The sequence below is a fragment of the Pseudophryne corroboree genome, chromosome 7 (genome assembly GCF_028390025.1).
Source record: "Pseudophryne corroboree isolate aPseCor3 chromosome 7, aPseCor3.hap2, whole genome shotgun sequence".
Taxonomy (NCBI): domain Eukaryota; kingdom Metazoa; phylum Chordata; class Amphibia; order Anura; family Myobatrachidae; genus Pseudophryne; species Pseudophryne corroboree.
In genome coordinates, this window is record NC_086450.1 from 37,896,300 (window position 1) to 37,913,894 (window position 17,595).

A 17,595-nucleotide genomic window follows, 5' to 3' on the forward strand; every position below is an offset into this window, starting at 1 on the left:
CATTGTGACGTTACATATAGGTGAACGGTTCATAGAGAGCTGATGTACAGAGAAGGCTTGTTTCTTAGAAGTCCTCTCTGGGCATCAGTCTGCTGTTGTTTCGCAGCCTGGTGCAACTCTTCAGGTATTGGCGGTAGGAGCCTCTCTGTAAGGGCCTGGGACACCAGTCCTCACAGACCCCCCACTGATGGCTGACCTGGCCGGGAGTGAAGGTGAGGCTCCTCCATGGGATCGGGAGGTCATCTGTGCAGCACATAAGATGTGACCTCCTGATCCGGACCTTTATCGCCTGATGCTACTGCAAACACACCTAAACAATTGTCAACCCGTTCTCCCAATGTTGGCTGATCAGACCGTGGATTGTACAGGTGTGTACTCATCTTTACAAAACGGAGAGATACATTTCCAAGTCTAAATGAGCCCCTTAGTCAAACTGGCCTAAGTTAGTATAACCTCTAAATATGGCCCAATTCACATAGCTTTTTTTAATAACATTGCTTTGTAACACTTATCTCTAGGTGCTGGCCACGGAACACTAAGTGCTGCTTTCCCTACACTTGTGCAAGTGCTTGTGGGAGAGTTTATTCAGCTGCGTTTGATGGCAAGAGGGCAGAGATTGAAACTTTCTTATGGCCATCTGGCAGAAAGAGAATCTTATTTTCTTACCAACCTTCACAGCCCAGCACCACTCCCAAAGTCGTTGTCACAAAGCGCGGTGCCCTCAGGAATGCCAGCCGTGGCCACAAACGGCACTCAATATTATTTCTGCTACTTATCCCACTGAACCCATTCAGCCTAAAACTACAAATTTAGCAGAAAAATAGGTATTTAATGATATATTCCGGCATCATCTCCGTCTTCATGTTTTCTCTCTTCCCTCTTAATCTCTGTTTGTTTGGTTTTTGCTACTTCAAACACTAATGGTAGAACCTTGTCTAGCGTCCCTATTGTCAAATCAGTTATTATATCGCCATAAATTATACATTGCAGCGGAGGGCAGATTGGAGAGGCGGAATAAGTGACATTCTCATCTGAGAAAAAATAACAAGCAGGCAGAGTGTGGGCATAGGAAATGCTATTAACCCAATGTGTGCAGTGGTTTGCCAATATAAGTATTATTAGTTCAAAGAATATTTTTGAAAGAAAAGAGCCAGTGGTTATAGGAAAGCCTTTGAAGCGGTAGAGTATAATTTTACTCTTTATTTATTTTTTTACATTGTTGTCTTTTTTTATTTCTTCAGGAATAAAATTAGCTATGTAACGTCACATACAGAGATTGGGTTGTGCATTCTCCATCACCTGCTCATATCAGCCCATGTTCTGTATTTCAGTGTTTACGCACTTTTCAATGTATAGTACCAGAAAAATATAACAATACATACGGTACATAGAAGCTAAATATAAAAATACATAAATACGTACATAGAAGCTAAATATAAAAAAAACTTTCAAGACAAGTAATCAAGGGCGTAGCTACCACAGGTGCAGGCAGTGCAACTGCTATGGGGCCCAGAGCTGAGAGAGGCCACCTTCCCTGTCACAGTTACATGTGTTATATACAAGGGTGTAGCTACCATAGGTGCACGCAGTGCAGCCGCTATGGGGCCCAGAGCTGAGAGAGGCCACCTTCCCTGTCACAGTTACATGTTATATACAGGGGTGTAGCTGCCATAGGTACAAGGAGTGCAGCTGCTATGGGGCCCAGAGCTGAGAGGGGCCACCTTCCCTGTCACAGTTACATGTGTTATATACAGGGTATAGCTACCATAGGTGCAGGCAGTGCAGCTGCTGTGGGGCCCAGAGCTGAGAGGGGCCACCTTCCCTGTCACAGTTACATGTGTTATATACAGGGTGTATCTACCATAGGTGCAGGGAGTGCAGCTGCTGTGGTGCCCAGAGCTGAGAGGGGCCACCTTCCCTGTCACAGTTACATGTGTTATATACAGGGTGTATCTACCATAGGTGCAGGGAGTGCAGCTGCTATGGGGCCCAGAGCTGAGAGGGGCCCAACTTCCCTGTCACAGTTACATGTGTTATATACAGGGTGTAGCTACCATAGGTGCAGGGAGTGCAGCTGCTATGGGGCCCAGAGCTGAGAGGGGCCCAACTTCCCTGTCACAGTTACATGTGTTATATACAGGGTGTAGCTACCATAGGTGCATATCTGACACTGAGGGCATATCTGGCACTGGGGGGACATGTGTATCTGGTACTGTAGCCATATCTGGCACTGCGGGGACATGTGTATCTGGCGCTGGGGGCATGTCTGGCACTGGGGGGACATGTGTATCTGGCACTGGGGGCATTTCTGTATCTGGGACTGGGGGAATATCTGGCACTGTTGGGGCATTTCTGTATCTGGCACTGGGGGGCAATGTATATCTGACACAGTGGGGGGCATTTGTGTATCTGGCACTGTGGGGCAATGTGTATCTGGCACTGGGGGCATATTTGGCACTGGGGGCATATGTCACTGGGGGCATATCTGGCACTGGGGGGACATGTGTATCTGGCACTGGGGGACATGTGTATCTGGTACTAGAGGCATTTCTGTATCTGGCACTGGGGGCATATTTGGCACTGGGGGGACATGTGTATCTGGCACTGGGGAGACATGTGTATCTGGCACTGGGGGGGACATGTGTATCTGGTACTAGAGGCATTTCTGTATCTGGCACTGGGGGCATATCTGGCACTGTAGGAGCATTTCTGTATCTGGCACTGGGTGCAATGTATATCTGACACAGTGGGGGGCATTTGTGTATCTGGCACTATGGGGCAATGTGTATCTGGCACTGGGGGCATATTTGGCACTGGGGGCATATGTCACTGGGGGCATATCTGGCACTGGGGGGACATGTGTATCTGGCACTGGGGGACATGTGTATCTGGTACTAGAGGCATTTCTGTATCTGGCACTGGGGGCATATTTGGCACTGGGGGGACATGTGTATCTGGCACTGGGGAGACATGTGTATCTGGCACTGGGGGGACATGTGTATCTGGTACTAGAGGCATTTCTGTATCTGGCACTGGGGGCATATCTGGCACTGTAGGAGCATTTCTGTATCTGGCACTGGGTGCAATGTATATCTGGCACTCTGGGGGCATTTGTGTATCTGGCACAGTTGGGCAATGTGTATCTGGCACTGTGAGGAAATGTATATCTGGCACTTTGGGGCAACGTGTATCTGACACTATTGGGGTCATATGTGTATCACGCCCCCATTTTCATTGGCCACACCTCATGTGGCATTTGGCCACGCCCACTTTTGGCCCGCGCGCCTTAGGCCTGCGCACACAGTACCTATAAGACATTTTTCCTACTTGCACCACTGGGGTGCTGTGCGGTATAATGTGTACTGGCAGCTCTGAAATGTGGCACAGGGTGAACTTTAGCACTACTACGATTCATAGGGCACTACTATGGGGCATAACATTAAATAAGGCTCTACTATGGTTAAAAAAATAAACTAGGGCACTGTTATAGGGCATAAAATTAACAACTGCTGCAGAGAAGTGTCTCTCTAGAAGCATTGGGATGGGGGCCCCTTCAAAATGTTGCTATGGGGCCCACAAAGTTCTGGCTACGCCAGGATTATTTGATACATAGGATTTATATCGCATTCAATAGTCTCCAATGAGTCTGGAAAGCTTTTTTGCGATAAGAGAAAAGCAGATTTTTATTGCAAAAAAAAAAATGAGAAAAATAATCTGTTTAACAGCTTGTTACATAAGACTGAAAAAAAAATATTGCGACAAGCATACTTATCAGGAAAAAAATAATGCTGAAACATCTTGATACATCAGCCCCTTAATTTAGGAATTGCCAGGGACTGATTATAAAAGGGCGTTTAGGAAGGAAGCTTAGACCAAGGGCCCTTGGCCACTCAAACCTGAAAGTGCTGGTATGACCTTAGACGGGGAAAAGGTTGGAGTGAAGAATTTATTGCATGTTCAAAATGTATTTAGGGGCATGTTTAACAAATTGCCTGCAAAGCGCTCATTGCGGCATATCCCTGCAATTTGCAATGCTTTATCAGGGCAATGTGGCAAAATCCTGTGGCGAACACAGTGACTGTCACCTATGGCGAGTACAGCAAACCCGCAAGGGAACTCTTAGCGCTCATCCCGCTGCCAGCATCCTGTCTGCCGGTAAATAGTATGTAAATCCGGTTGAAGACCCCATGGGGTGGGGATGATTGCCAGACCGTTCCCTGGTATTGGCAAGGGGGGCCATTCTGAGTTGATCGCTCGCAAGCAACTTTTTGCAGGGCTACGATCAGGTTAAAACTCGGCAAAACTGCGCATGTGTATGCACCACAATACGCAGGCGCGTCGTACGGGTACAAAGAGGATCGGTGCTAGCCGGTGGATTTAATGAAGAATCCATTTGCACAGTCGATCGCAAGGGCAAATATGGGTGTCAACTGACCGTTTTCTGGGAGTGTTTGGGAAAACGCAGGCGTGTCCAAGCGTTTGCAGGGCGGGTGTCTGACGTCAATTCCGGGACCAAAAAGACTGGAGTGATCGCAGCGGCTGAGTAAGTCCAGAGCTACTCAGAAACTGCACAAACTGTTTTTGGACCGTACGGCTGCAAAGGCGTTTGCACACTTGCAGAGCGAAAATACACTCCCCCATAGGCGGCGACTATCTGATCGCAGCGCTGCAAAAAGTTGCTAGCGAGCGATCATCTCGGAATGACCCCCTTGACTGCCTCATAGATGTAATCTTTAGATGGCGTTAACCTATGCAAACAAGGAAACTTTTGTTTTTTGGAACTTGTTGAATGCCACTGCTGCAAATTCCTGATACAGTGTACGGGGGGGACTGTGGTGTATTGAGACTTTTTGGTACTTGCTTTTTAATGGAAGACACTTGCGGTATGTATTAGAGATGTGCACTTGAAATTTTTCGGGTTTTGGTTTTGGGTTCGGTTCCGCGGCCGTGTTTTGGGTTCGACCGCGTTTTGGCAAAACCTCACCGAATTTTTTTTGTCGGATTCGGGTGTGTTTTGGATTCGGGTGTTTTTTTCAAAAAACACTAAAAAACAGCTTAAATCATAGAATTTGGGGGTCATTTTGATCCCAAAGTATTATTAACCTCAAAAACCATAATTTCCACTCATTTTCAGTCTATTCTGAACACCTCACAATATTATTTTTAGTCCTAAAATTTGCACCGAGGTCGCTGGATGACTAAGCTAAGCGACCCTAGTGGCCGACACAAACACCTGGCCCATCTAGGAGTGGCACTGCAGTGTCACGCAGGATGGCCCTTCCAAAAAACACTCCCCAAACAGCACATGACGCAAAGAAGAAAAAAAGAGGCGCAATGAGGTAGCTGTGTGAGTAAGCTAAGCGACCCTAGTGGCCGACACAAACACCTGGCCCATCTAGGAGTGGCACTGCAGTGTCACGCAGGATGGCCCTTCCAAAAAACACTCCCCAAACAGCACATGACGCAAATAAAAATGAAAGAAAAAAGAGGTGCAAGATGGAATTGTCCTTGGGCCCTCCCACCCACCCTTATGTTGTATAAACAGGACATGCACACTTTAACCAACCCATCATTTCAGTGACAGGGTCTGCCACACGACTGTGACTGAAATGACGGGTTGGTTTGGACCCCCACCGAAAAAGAAGCAATTAATCTCTCCTTGCACAAACTGGCTCTACAGAGGCAAGATGTCCACCTCATCATCATCCTCCGATATATCACCGTGTACATCCCGCTCCTCACAGATTATCAATTCGTCCCCACTGGAATCCACCATCTCAGCTCCCTGTGTACTTTGTGGAGGCAATTGCTGCTGGTCAATGTCTCCACGGAGGAATTGATTATAATTCATTTTAATGAACATCATCTTCTCCACATTTTCTGGAAGTAACCTCGTACGCCGATTGCTGACAAGGTGAGCGGCGGCACTAAACACTCTTTCGGAGTACACACTTGTGGGAGGGCAACTTAGGTAGAATAAAGCCAGTTTGTGCAAGGGCCTCCAAATTGCCTCTTTTTCCTGCCAGTATAAGTACGGACTGTCTGACGTGCCTACTTGGATGCGGTCACTCATATAATCCTCCACCATTCTTTCAATGGTGAGAGAATCATATGCAGTGACAGTAGACGACATGTCCGTAATCGTTGTCAGGTCCTTCAGTCCGGACCAGATGTCAGCATCAGCAGTCGCTCCAGACTGCCCTGCATCACCGCCAGCGGGTGGGCTCGGAATTCTGAGCCTTTTCCTCGCACCCCCAGTTGCGGGAGAATGTGAAGGAGGAGATGTTGACAGGTCGCGTTCCGCTTGACTTGACAATTTTGTCACCAGCAGGTCTTTGAACCCCAGCAGACTTGTGTCTGCCGGAAAGAGAGATCCAAGGTAGGTTTTAAATCTAGGATCGAGCACGGTGGCCAAAATGTAGTGCTCTGATTTCAACAGATTGACCACCCGTGAATCCTTGTTAAGCGAATTAAGGGCTCCATCCACAAGTCCCACATGCCTAGCGGAATCGCTCCCTTTTAGCTCCTCCTTCGATGCCTCCAGCTTCTTCTGCAAAAGCCTGATGAGGGGAATGACCTGACTCAGGCTGGCAGTGTCTGAACTGACTTCACGTGTGGCAAGTTCAAAAGGTTGCAGAACCTTGCACAACGTTGAAATCATTCTCCACTGCGCTTGAGACAGGTACATTCCACCTCCTATATCGTGCTCAATTGTATAGGCTTGAATGGCCTTTTGCTGCTCCTCCAACCTCTGAAGCATATAGAGGGTTGAATTCCACCTCGTTACCACTTCTTGCTTCAGATGATGGCAGGGCAGGTTCAGGCGTTTTTGGTGGTGCTCCAGTCTTCTGTACGTGGTGCCTGTACGCCGAAAGTGTCCCGCAATTCTTCTGGCCACCGACAGCATCTCTTGCACGCCCCTGTCGTTTTTTAAAAAATTCTGCACCACCAAATTCAAGGTATGTGCAAAACATGGGACGTGCTGGAATTTGCCCATATTTAATGCACACACAATATTGCTGGCGTTGTCCGATGCCACAAATCCACAGGAGAGTCCAATTGGGGTAAGCCATTCCGCGATGATCTTCCTCAGTTGCCGTAAGAGGTTTTCAGCTGTGTGCGTATTCTGGAAACCGGTGATACAAAGCGTAGCCTGCCTAGGAAAGAGTTGGCGTTTGCGAGATGCTGCTACTGGTGCCGCCGCTGCTGTTCTTGCGGCGGGAGTCCATACATCTACCCAGTGGGCTGTCACAGTCATATAGTCCTGACCCTGCCCTGCTCCACTTGTCCACATGTCCGTGGTTAAGTGGACATTGGGTACAACTGCATTTTTTAGGACACTGGTGAGTCTTTTTCTGACGTCCGTGTACATTCTCGGTATCGCCTGCCTAGAGAAGTGGAACCTAGATGGTATTTGGTAACGGGGGCACACTACCTCAAGAAATTGTCTAGTTCCCTGTGAACTAACGGCGGATACCGGACGCACGTCTAACACCAACATAGTTGTCAAGGCCTCAGTTATCCGCTTTGCAACAGGATGACTGCTGTGATATTTCATCTTCCTCGCAAAGGACTGTTGGACAGTCAATTGCTTGGTGGAAGTAGTAAAAGTGGGCTTACGACTTCCCCTCTGGGATGACCATCGACTCCCAGCAGCAACAACAGCAGCGCCAGCAGCAGTAGGCGTTACACGCAAGGATGCATCGGAGGAATCCCAGGCAGGAGAGGACTCGTCAGAATTGCCAGTGACATGGCCTGCAGGACTATTGGCATTCCTGGGGAAGGAGGAAATTGACACTGAGGGAGTTGGTGGGGTGGTTTGCGTGAGCTTGGTTACAAGAGGAAGGGATCTACTGGTCAGTGGACTGCTTCCGCTGTCGCCCAAAGTTTTTGAACTTGTCACTGACTTATTATGAATGCGCTGCAGGTGACGTATAAGGGAGGATGTTCCGAGGTGGTTAACGTCCTTACCCCTACTTATTACAGCTTGACAAAGGCAACACACGGCTTGACAAATGTTGTCCGCATTTCTGTTGAAATACTTCCACACCGAAGAGCTGATTTTTTGGGTATTTTCACCAGGCATGTCAACGGCCCTATTCCTCCCACGGACAACAGGTGTCTCCCCGGGTGCCTGACTTAAACAAACCACCTCACCATCAGAATCCTCCTTGTCAATTTCCTCCCCAGCGCCAGCAACACCCATATCCTCCTCATCCTGGTGTACTTCAACACTGACATCTTCAATCTGACTATCAGGAACTGGACTGCGGGTGCTCCTTCCAGCACTTGCAGGGGGCGTGCAAATGGTGGAAGGCGCATGCTCTTCACGTCCAGTGTTGGGAAGGTCAGGCATCGCAACCGACACAATTGGACTCTCCTTGTGGATTTGGGATTTCGAAGAACGCACAGTTCTTTGCGGTGCTTTTGCCAGCTTGAGTCTTTTCATTTTTCTAGCGAGAGGCTGAGTGCTTCCATCCTCATGTGAAGCTGAACCACTAGCCATGAACATAGGCCAGGGCCTCAGCCGTTCCTTGCCACTCCGTGTGGTAAATAGCATATTGGCAAGTTTACGCTTCTCCTCCGACAATTTTATTTTAGATTTTGGAGTCCTTTTTTTACTGATATTTGGTGTTTTGGATTTTACATGCTCTGTACTATGACATTGGGCATCAGCCTTGGCAGACGACGTTGCTGGCATTTCATCGTCTCGGCCATGACTAGTGGCAGCAGCTTCAGCACGAGGTGGAAGTGGATCTTGATCTTTCCCTAATTTTGGAACCTCAACATTTTTGTTCTCCATATTTTAATAGGCACAACTAAAAGGCACCTCAGGTAAACAATGGAGATGGATGGATACTAGTATACTTATGGATGGACGAGCGACTGCCGACACAGAGGTAGCTACAGCCGTGGACTACCGTACTGTGTCTGCTGCTAATATAGACTGGATGATAATGAGATGAAATTAATATATATATATATATATAATATCACTAGTACTGCAGCCGGACAGGTATATATATTTATTATGTAATGACTGATGACGGACCTGCTGGACACTGTCAGCTCAGCAGCACCGCAGACTGCTACAGTAAGCTACTATAGTAGTATGTATCAAGAAGAAAGAGAAAAAAAAAACCCACGGGTAGGTGGTATACAATTATGGATGGACCAGCGACTGCCGACACAGAGGTAGCTACAGCCGTGGACTACCGTACTGTGTCTGCTGCTAATATAGACTGGATGATAATGAGATGAAATTAATATATATATATATATATATAATATCACTAGTACTGCAGCCGGACAGGTATATATATTTATTATGTAATGACTGATGACGGACCTGCTGGACACTGTCAGCTCAGCAGCACCGCAGACTGCTACAGTAAGCTACTATAGTAGTATGTATCAAGAAGAAAGAGAAAAAAAAAAACCACGGGTAGGTGGTATACAATTATGGATGGACCAGCGACTGCCGACACAGAGGTAGCTACAGCCGTGGACTACCGTACTGTGTCTGCTGCTAATATAGACTGGATGATAATGAGATGAAATTAATATATATATATATATATAATATCACTAGTACTGCAGCCGGACAGGTATATATATTTATTATGTAATGACTGATGACGGACCTGCTGGACACTGTCAGCTCAGCAGCACCGCAGACTGCTACAGTAAGCTACTATAGTAGTATGTATCAAGAAGAAAGAGAAAAAAAAAAAACACGGGTAGGTGGTATACAATTATGGATGGACCAGCGACTGCCGACACAGAGGTAGCTACAGCCGTGGACTACCGTACTGTGTCTGCTGCTAATATAGACTGGATGATAATGAGATGAAATTAATATATATATATATATATATAATATCACTAGTACTGCAGCCGGACAGGTATATATATTTATTATATAATGACTGATGACGGACCTGCTGGACACTGTCAGCTCAGCAGCACCGCAGACTGCTACAGTAAGCTACTATAGTAGTATGTATCAAGAAGAAAGAGAAAAAAAAAAACCACGGGTAGGTGGTATACAATTATGGATGGACCAGCGACTGCCGACACAGAGGTAGCTACAGCCGTGGACTACCGTACTGTGTCTGCTGCTAATATAGACTGGATGATAATGAGATGAAATTAATATATATATATATATATATATATAATATCACTAGTACTGCAGCCGGACAGGTATATATATTTATTATGTAATGACTGATGACGGACCTGCTGGACACTGTCAGCTCAGCAGCACCGCAGACTGCTACAGTAAGCTACTATAGTAGCAGTGGCGGATTTAGGGGGGGGGGGGCACCAAGGCACGTGCCCCCCCTGTCATTTTTAGTTGATTTTTGTATTGCTGCGGCCTGCGGGGGCGCCACTGATTTAGTGCAGACTGACATGTCAGTCTGCGGTCTCGTTTCCTCCCCTGCTGTTAGGAGGGACACGGAGGGCACAGTGCACGCCTCCCTGTGTCCCTCCTGGGTCTCCGGCGGCCGCGGGTCTCATAAAGGAAGTGCCGTTCGTGAGCACTTCCTTTATTAGAGTGACCCGCGGCCGCCGGAGACACAGGAGGGACACAGAGAGGCGTGCACTGTGCCCTCCGTGTCCCTCCTAACAGCAGGGGAGCGGGGGGAGCGGCGGCGGCGGAGGAAGCAGGGGGGGGCGCACTGAGGGGGCATATCTGGCACTGGGGGGGAATATCTGGCACTGGGGGCATATTTGGCAGGGGGGGGGAGAATATCTGGCACTGAGGACATATATGGCACTGGGGGGAATATCTGGCACTGGGGGCATATATGGCACTGGGGGGGAATATCTGGCACTGGGGCAATCATATGTGGCACTTGGGGGGGGAATATCTGGCACTGGGGGGAATATCTGGCACTGGGGGCATATTTGGCAGGGAGGGGGGGGGGAGAATATCTGGCACAGAGGACATATATGGCACTGGGGGGGGAATATCTGGCACTGGGGGCATATGTGGCACTGGGGGGGGGGGAATATCTGGCACTGGGGGCATATGTGGCACTGGGGGGGAATATCTGGCACTGGGGCATATGTGGCACTGGGGGCATATATAGCACTGGGGGGGGATATCTGGCACTGGGGGCATATGTGGCACTGTCGGGGAATATCTGGCACTGGGGGCATATGTGGCACTGGGGGGGAATATCTGGCACTGGGGCATATGTGGCACTGGGGGCATATATAGCACTGGGGGGGATATCTGGCACTGGGGGCATATGTGGCACTGTCGGGGAATATCTGGCACTGGGGGCATATGTGGCACTGGGGGGGTATAAGTGTACCTGGCACATGGGGGGGGGGCTATATTTGGCACTGGGGGCATGTGAGTACCTGGCACCGTGGGGGAATATCTGGCACTGGGGACATATGTGGCACTGGGAGCACAGCCCTAGCAACAAGGACTACCTCCTAGCAATGAGCATGACACCCAGTGCATGAAACCCCTGGCAACGAGCATGACACCCAGTGCATGAAACCCCTGGCAACGAGCATGACACCCAGTGCATGAAACCCCTGGCAACGAGCATGACACCCTGAGCATGAAAACCCCTGGCACCGTGCATGGAACCAAGAGCATGAAACCCCTGGCAACGAGCATGACACCCAGTGCATGAAACCCCTGACAACGAGCAGGTATTTGAAAAGTAATTAGAAGCCTTACTGTAGGACTTAATGTGTAATGGGCATTATGGTGTGTGGCATAATGTATCACGGACATTGCGGTGTGTGTCATAATGTGTCACAGGCATTACGGTGTATGGTATACTATATCGCTGGCATTGTGATATGTGGTATAATGTCTCAGGGTCATTGCAGTGTGTGGCATAATGTATCACGGACATTGCGGTGTGTGTCATAATGTGTCAGGCATTACGGTGTGTGGTATACTATATCACGGGCATTGTGGTATGTGGTATAATGTCTCAGGGTCATTGCAGTGTGGCATAATATATAATGGGCATTGCGGTGTGTGGCATAGGGTATAACGGGCATTGCGGTATGTGTCACAGGCATTACGGTGTATGGTATACTATATCACGGGCATTGTGGTATAATGTCTCAAGGTCATTGCAGTGTGTGGCATAATGTGTCACAGGCATTGTATGTGCTATAATGTATCGGGCATTGCAGTGTGTGGTATAATGTATCACGGACATTGCAGTGTGTGTCATAATGTGTCACAGACATTGTATGTGCTATAATGTATCAGGGGCAGTGCAGTGTGTAGCATAATGTATAACGGGCATTGCAATTCCTGTCATAATGTGTCACAGGCATTATAGTGTGTGGCATAATGTGTCGGGGGCATTACGGTGTGTAGCATAATGTGTCGGGGGCATTACGGTGTGTGCATACTGTGTCATGTGCATTATTGTGTGTGGCATAATGTCTAAGGGCCATTGCAGTATGTGGCATAATGTATACTGGGCATTACTATAAGGAGGAAAAATGACAAATAATGTAAGGGGCATGAATCAGGATTATTTTTCTTTCCTGTGGTGGCCAACGTCTGGGCGTGCAGGTTGCAAAACTGGGGTATAAGGTAGTCTTTTCCTGCAATACCACGCCCATTCCAACGAAGCCACGCCCATTCCAACGAAGCCACGCCCCTTATGGTGCCCCCCCCTGTAATTTTTTTCTGGATCCGCCCCTGTATAGTAGTATGTATCAAGAAGAAAGAAAAAAATAAGAATTTACTTACCGATAATTCTATTTCTCGTAGTCCGTAGTGGATGCTGGGGACTCCGTCAGGACCATGGGGAATAGCGGCTCCGCAGGAGACAGGGCACAAAAGTAAAAGCTTTAGGATCAGGTGGTGTGCACTGGCTCCTCCCCCTATGACCCTCCTCCAAGCCTCAGTTAGGATACTGTGCCCGGACGAGCGTACACAATAAGGAAGGATTTTGAATCCCGGGTAAGACTCATACCAGCCACACCAATCACACTGTACAACCTGTGATCTGAACCCAGTTAACAGCATGATAACAGCGGAGCCTCTGAAAAGATGGCTCACAACAATAATAACCCGATTTTTGTAACAATAACTATGTACAAGTATTTCAGACAATCCGCACTTGGGATGGGCGCCCAGCATCCACTACGGACTACGAGAAATAGAATTATCGGTAAGTAAATTCTTATTTTCTCTGACGTCCTAAGCGGATGCTGGGGACTCCGTCAGGACCATGGGGATTATACCAAAGCTCCCAAACGGGCGGGAGAGTGCGGATGACTCTGCAGCACCGAGTGAGAGAACTCCAGGTCCTCCTCAGCCAGGGTGTGCCCCTGACCAAATAGCAGCTCGGCAAAGTTGTAAAGCCGAGACCCCTCGGGCAGCCGCCCAAGATGAGCCCACCTTCCTTGTGGAATGGGCATTTACATATTTTGGCTGTGGCAGGCCTGCCACAGAATGTGCAAGCTGAATTGTACTACACATCCAACTAGCAATCGTCTGCTTAGAAACAAGAGCACCCAGTTTGTTGGGTGCATACAGGATAACAGCAAGTCAGTTTTCCTGACTCCAGCCGTCCTGGAAACCTATATTTTCAGGGCCCTGACAACATCTAGCAACTTGGAGTCCTCCAAGTCCCTAGTAGCCGCAGGTACCACAATAAGCTGGTTCAGGTGAAACGCAGACACCACCTTAGGGAGAAACTGGGGACGAGTCCGCAGCTCTGCCCTGTCCGAATGGACAATCAGATATGGGCTTTTGTGAGACAAAGCCGCCAATTCTGACACTCGCCTGGCCGAGGCCAGGGCCAACATCATGGTCACTTTCCATGTGAGATATTTCAAATCCACAGATTTGAGCGGTTTAAACCAATGTGATTTGAGGAATCCCAGAACTACGTTGAGATCCCACAGTGCCACTGGAGGCACAAAAGGGGGTTGTATATGCAGTACTCCCTTGACAAACTTCTGGACTTCAGGAACTGAAGCCAATTCTTTCTGGAAGAAAATCGACAGGGCCGAAATTTGAACCTTAATGGACCCCAATTTGAGGCCCATAGACACTCCTGTTTGCAGGAAATGCAGGAATCGACCGAGTTGAAATTTCTTCGTGGGGCCTTCCTGGCCTCACACCACGCTACATATTTTCGCCCCATGTGGTGATAATGTTGTGCGGTCACCTCCTTCCTGGCTTTGACCAGGGTAGGAATGACCTCTTCCGGAATGCCTTTTTCCCTTAGGATCCGGCGTTCAACCGCCATGCCGTCAAACGCAGCCGCGGTAAGTCTTGGAACAGACATGGTACTTGCTGAAGCAAGTCCCTTCTTAGCGGCAGAGGCCATGAGTCCTCTGTGAGCATCTCTTGAAGTTCCGGGTACCAAGTCCTTCTTGGCCAATCCGGAGCCACGAGTATAGTTCTTACTCCTCTACGTCTTATAATTCTCAGTACCTTAGGTATGAGAAGCAGAGGAGGGAACACATACACCGACTGGTACACCCACGGTGTTACCAGAACGTCCACAGCTATTGCCTGAGGGTCTCTTGACCTGGCGCAATACCTGTCCAGTTTTTTGTTCAGGCGGGACACCATCATGTCCACCTTTGGTCTTTCCCAACGGTTCACAATCATGTGGAAGACTTCCCGATGAAGTCCCCACTCTCCCGGGTGGAGGTCGTGCTGAGGAAGTCTGCTTCCCAGTTGTCCACTCCCGGAATGAACACTGCTGACAGTGCTATCACATGATTTTCCGCCAAGCGAAGAATCCTTGCAGTTTCTGCCATTGTCCTCCTGCTTCTTGTGCCGCCCTGTCTGTTTACGTGGGCGACTGCCGTGATGTTGTCCCACTGGATCAATACCGGCTGACCTTGAAGCAGAGGTCTTGCTAAGCTTAGAGCATTGTAAATTGCTCTTAGCTCCAGTATATTTATGTGGAGAGAAGTCTCCAGACTTGATCACACTCCCTGGAAATTTTTTCCTTGTGTGACTGCTCCCCAGCCTTTCAGGCTGGCATCCGTGGTCACCAGGACCCAGTCCTGAATGCCGAATCTGTGGCCCTTTAGTAGATGAGCACTCTGCAGCCACCACAGAAGAGACACCCTTGTCCTTGGAGACAGGGTTATCCGCTGATGCATCTGAAGATGCGATCCGGACCATTTTTCCAGCAGATCCCACTGAAAAGTTCTTGCGTGAAATCTGCCGAATGGAATCGCTTCGTAAGAAGCCACCATTTTTCCCAGGACCCTTGTGCAATGATGCACTGACACTTTTCCTGGTTTTAGGAGGTTCCTGACTAGCTCGGATAACTCCCTGGCTTTCTCCTCCGGGAGAAACACCTTTTTCTGGACTGTGTCCAGAATCATCCCTAGGAACAGCAGACGTGTCGTCGGAGACAGCTGCGATTTTGGAATATTTAGAATCCACCCGTGCTGTCGTAGAACTACTTGAGATAGTGCTACTCCGACCTCCAACTGTTCTCTGGACCTTGCCCTTATCAGGAGATCGTCCAAGTAAGGGATAATTAAGACGCCTTTTCTTTGAAGAAGAATCATCATTTCGGCCATTACCTTGGTAAAGACCCGGGGTGCCGTGGACAATCCAAACGGCAGCGTCTGAAACTGATAGTGACAGTTTTGTACCACGAACCTGAGGTACCCTTGGTGAGAAGGGCAAATTGGGACATGGAGGTAAGCATCCTTGATGTCCAGGGACACCATATAGTCCCCTTCTTCCTGGTTCGCTATCACTGCTCTGAGTGACTCCATCTTGATTTGAACCTTTGTATGTAAGTGTTCAAATATTTCAGATTTAGAATAGGTCTCACCGAGCCGTCTGGCTTCAGTACCACAATATAGTGTGGAATAATACCCCTTTCCTTGTTGTAGGAGGGGTACTTTGATTATCACCTGCTGGGAATACAGCTTGTGAATTGTTTCCAATACTGCCTCCCTGTCGGAGGGAGACGTTGGTAAAGCAAACTTCAGGAACCTGCGAGGGGGAGACGTCTCGAATTTCCAATCTGTACCCCTGGGATACTACTTGTAGGATCCAGGGGTCCACTTGCGAGTGAGCCCACTGCGTGCTGAAACTCTTGAGACGACCCCCCACCGCACCTGTTTGTACGGCCCCAGCGTCATGCTGAGGACTTGGCAGAAGCGGTGGAAGGCTTCTGTTCCTGGGAATGGGCTGCCTGCTGCAGTCTTCTTCCCTTACCTCTATCCCTGGGCAGATATGACTGGCCTTTTGCCCGCTTGCCCTTATGGGGACGAAAGGACTGAGGCTGAAAAGACGATGTCTTTTTCTGCTGAGATGTGACTTGGGGTAAAAAAGGTGGATTTTCCAGCTGTTGCCGTGGCCACCAGGTCCGATGGACCGACCCCAAATAACTCCTCCCCTTTATACGGCAATACTTCCATGTGCCGTTTGGAATCTGCATCACCTGACCACTGTCGTGTCCATAAACATCTTCTGGCAGATATGGACATCGCACTTACTCTTGATGCCAGAGTGCAAATATCCCTCTGTGCATCTCGCATATATAGAAATGCATCCTTTAAATGCTCCATAGTCAATAAAATACTGTCCCTGTCAAGGGTATCAATATTTCCAGTCAGGGAATCCGACCAAGCCACCCCAGCGCTGCCCATCCAGGCTGAGGCGATCGCTGGTCGCAGTATAACACCAGTATGTGTGTATATACTTTTTAGGATATTTTCCAGCCTCCTATCAGTTGGCTCCTTGAGGGCGGCCGTATCTGGAGACGGTAACGCCACTTGTTTTGATAAGCGTGTGAGCGCCTTATCCACCCTAAGGGGTGTTTCCCAACGCGCCATAACTTCTGGCGGGAATGGGTATACCGCCAATAATTTTCTATCGGGGGAAACCCACGCATCATCACACACTTCATTTAATTTATCTGATTCAGGAAAAACCACATGTAGTTTTTTCACACTCCACATAATACCCTTTTTTGTGGTACTTGTAGTATCAGAATTATGTAACATCTCCTTCATTGCCCTTAACAAGTAACGTGTGGCCCTAAAGGAAAATACGTTTGTTTCTTCACCGTCGACACTGGAGTCAGTGTCCGTGTCTGTGTCGACCGACTGAGGTAAAAGGACGTTTTAACGCCCCTGACGGTGTTTGAGACGCCTGGACAGGTACTAATTGGTTTGCCGGCCGTCTCATGTCGTCAACCGACCTTGCAGCGTGTTGACATTATCACGTAATTCCTTAAATAAGCCATCCATTCCGGTGTCGACTCCATAGAGAGTGACATCACCATTACAGGCAATTGCTCCGCCTCCTCACCAACATCGTCCTCATACATGTCGACACACACGTACCGACACACAGCACACACACAGGGAATGCTCTGATAGAGGACAGGACCCCACTAGCCCTTTGGGGAGACAGAGGGAGAGTTTGCCAGAACACACCAAAAACGCTATAATTATACAGGGACAACCTTTATATAAGTGTTTTTCCCTTATAGCATTTTAATATATATAGTCATATCGCCAAATAAGTGCCCCCCCTCTCTGTTTTAACCCTGTTTCTGTAGTGCAGTGCAGGGGAGAGCCTGGGAGCCTTCCCACCAG

General features: G+C 48.5%; 1 long non-coding RNA gene across 1 annotated transcript in view; it reads right to left on the bottom strand.

Moving 5' to 3' along the window:
* Positions 1-17,595, bottom strand: part of LOC134943329 (uncharacterized) — a 361,042-nt gene that overhangs the window by 90,426 nt on the left and 253,021 nt on the right. The window lies entirely within an intron of this gene.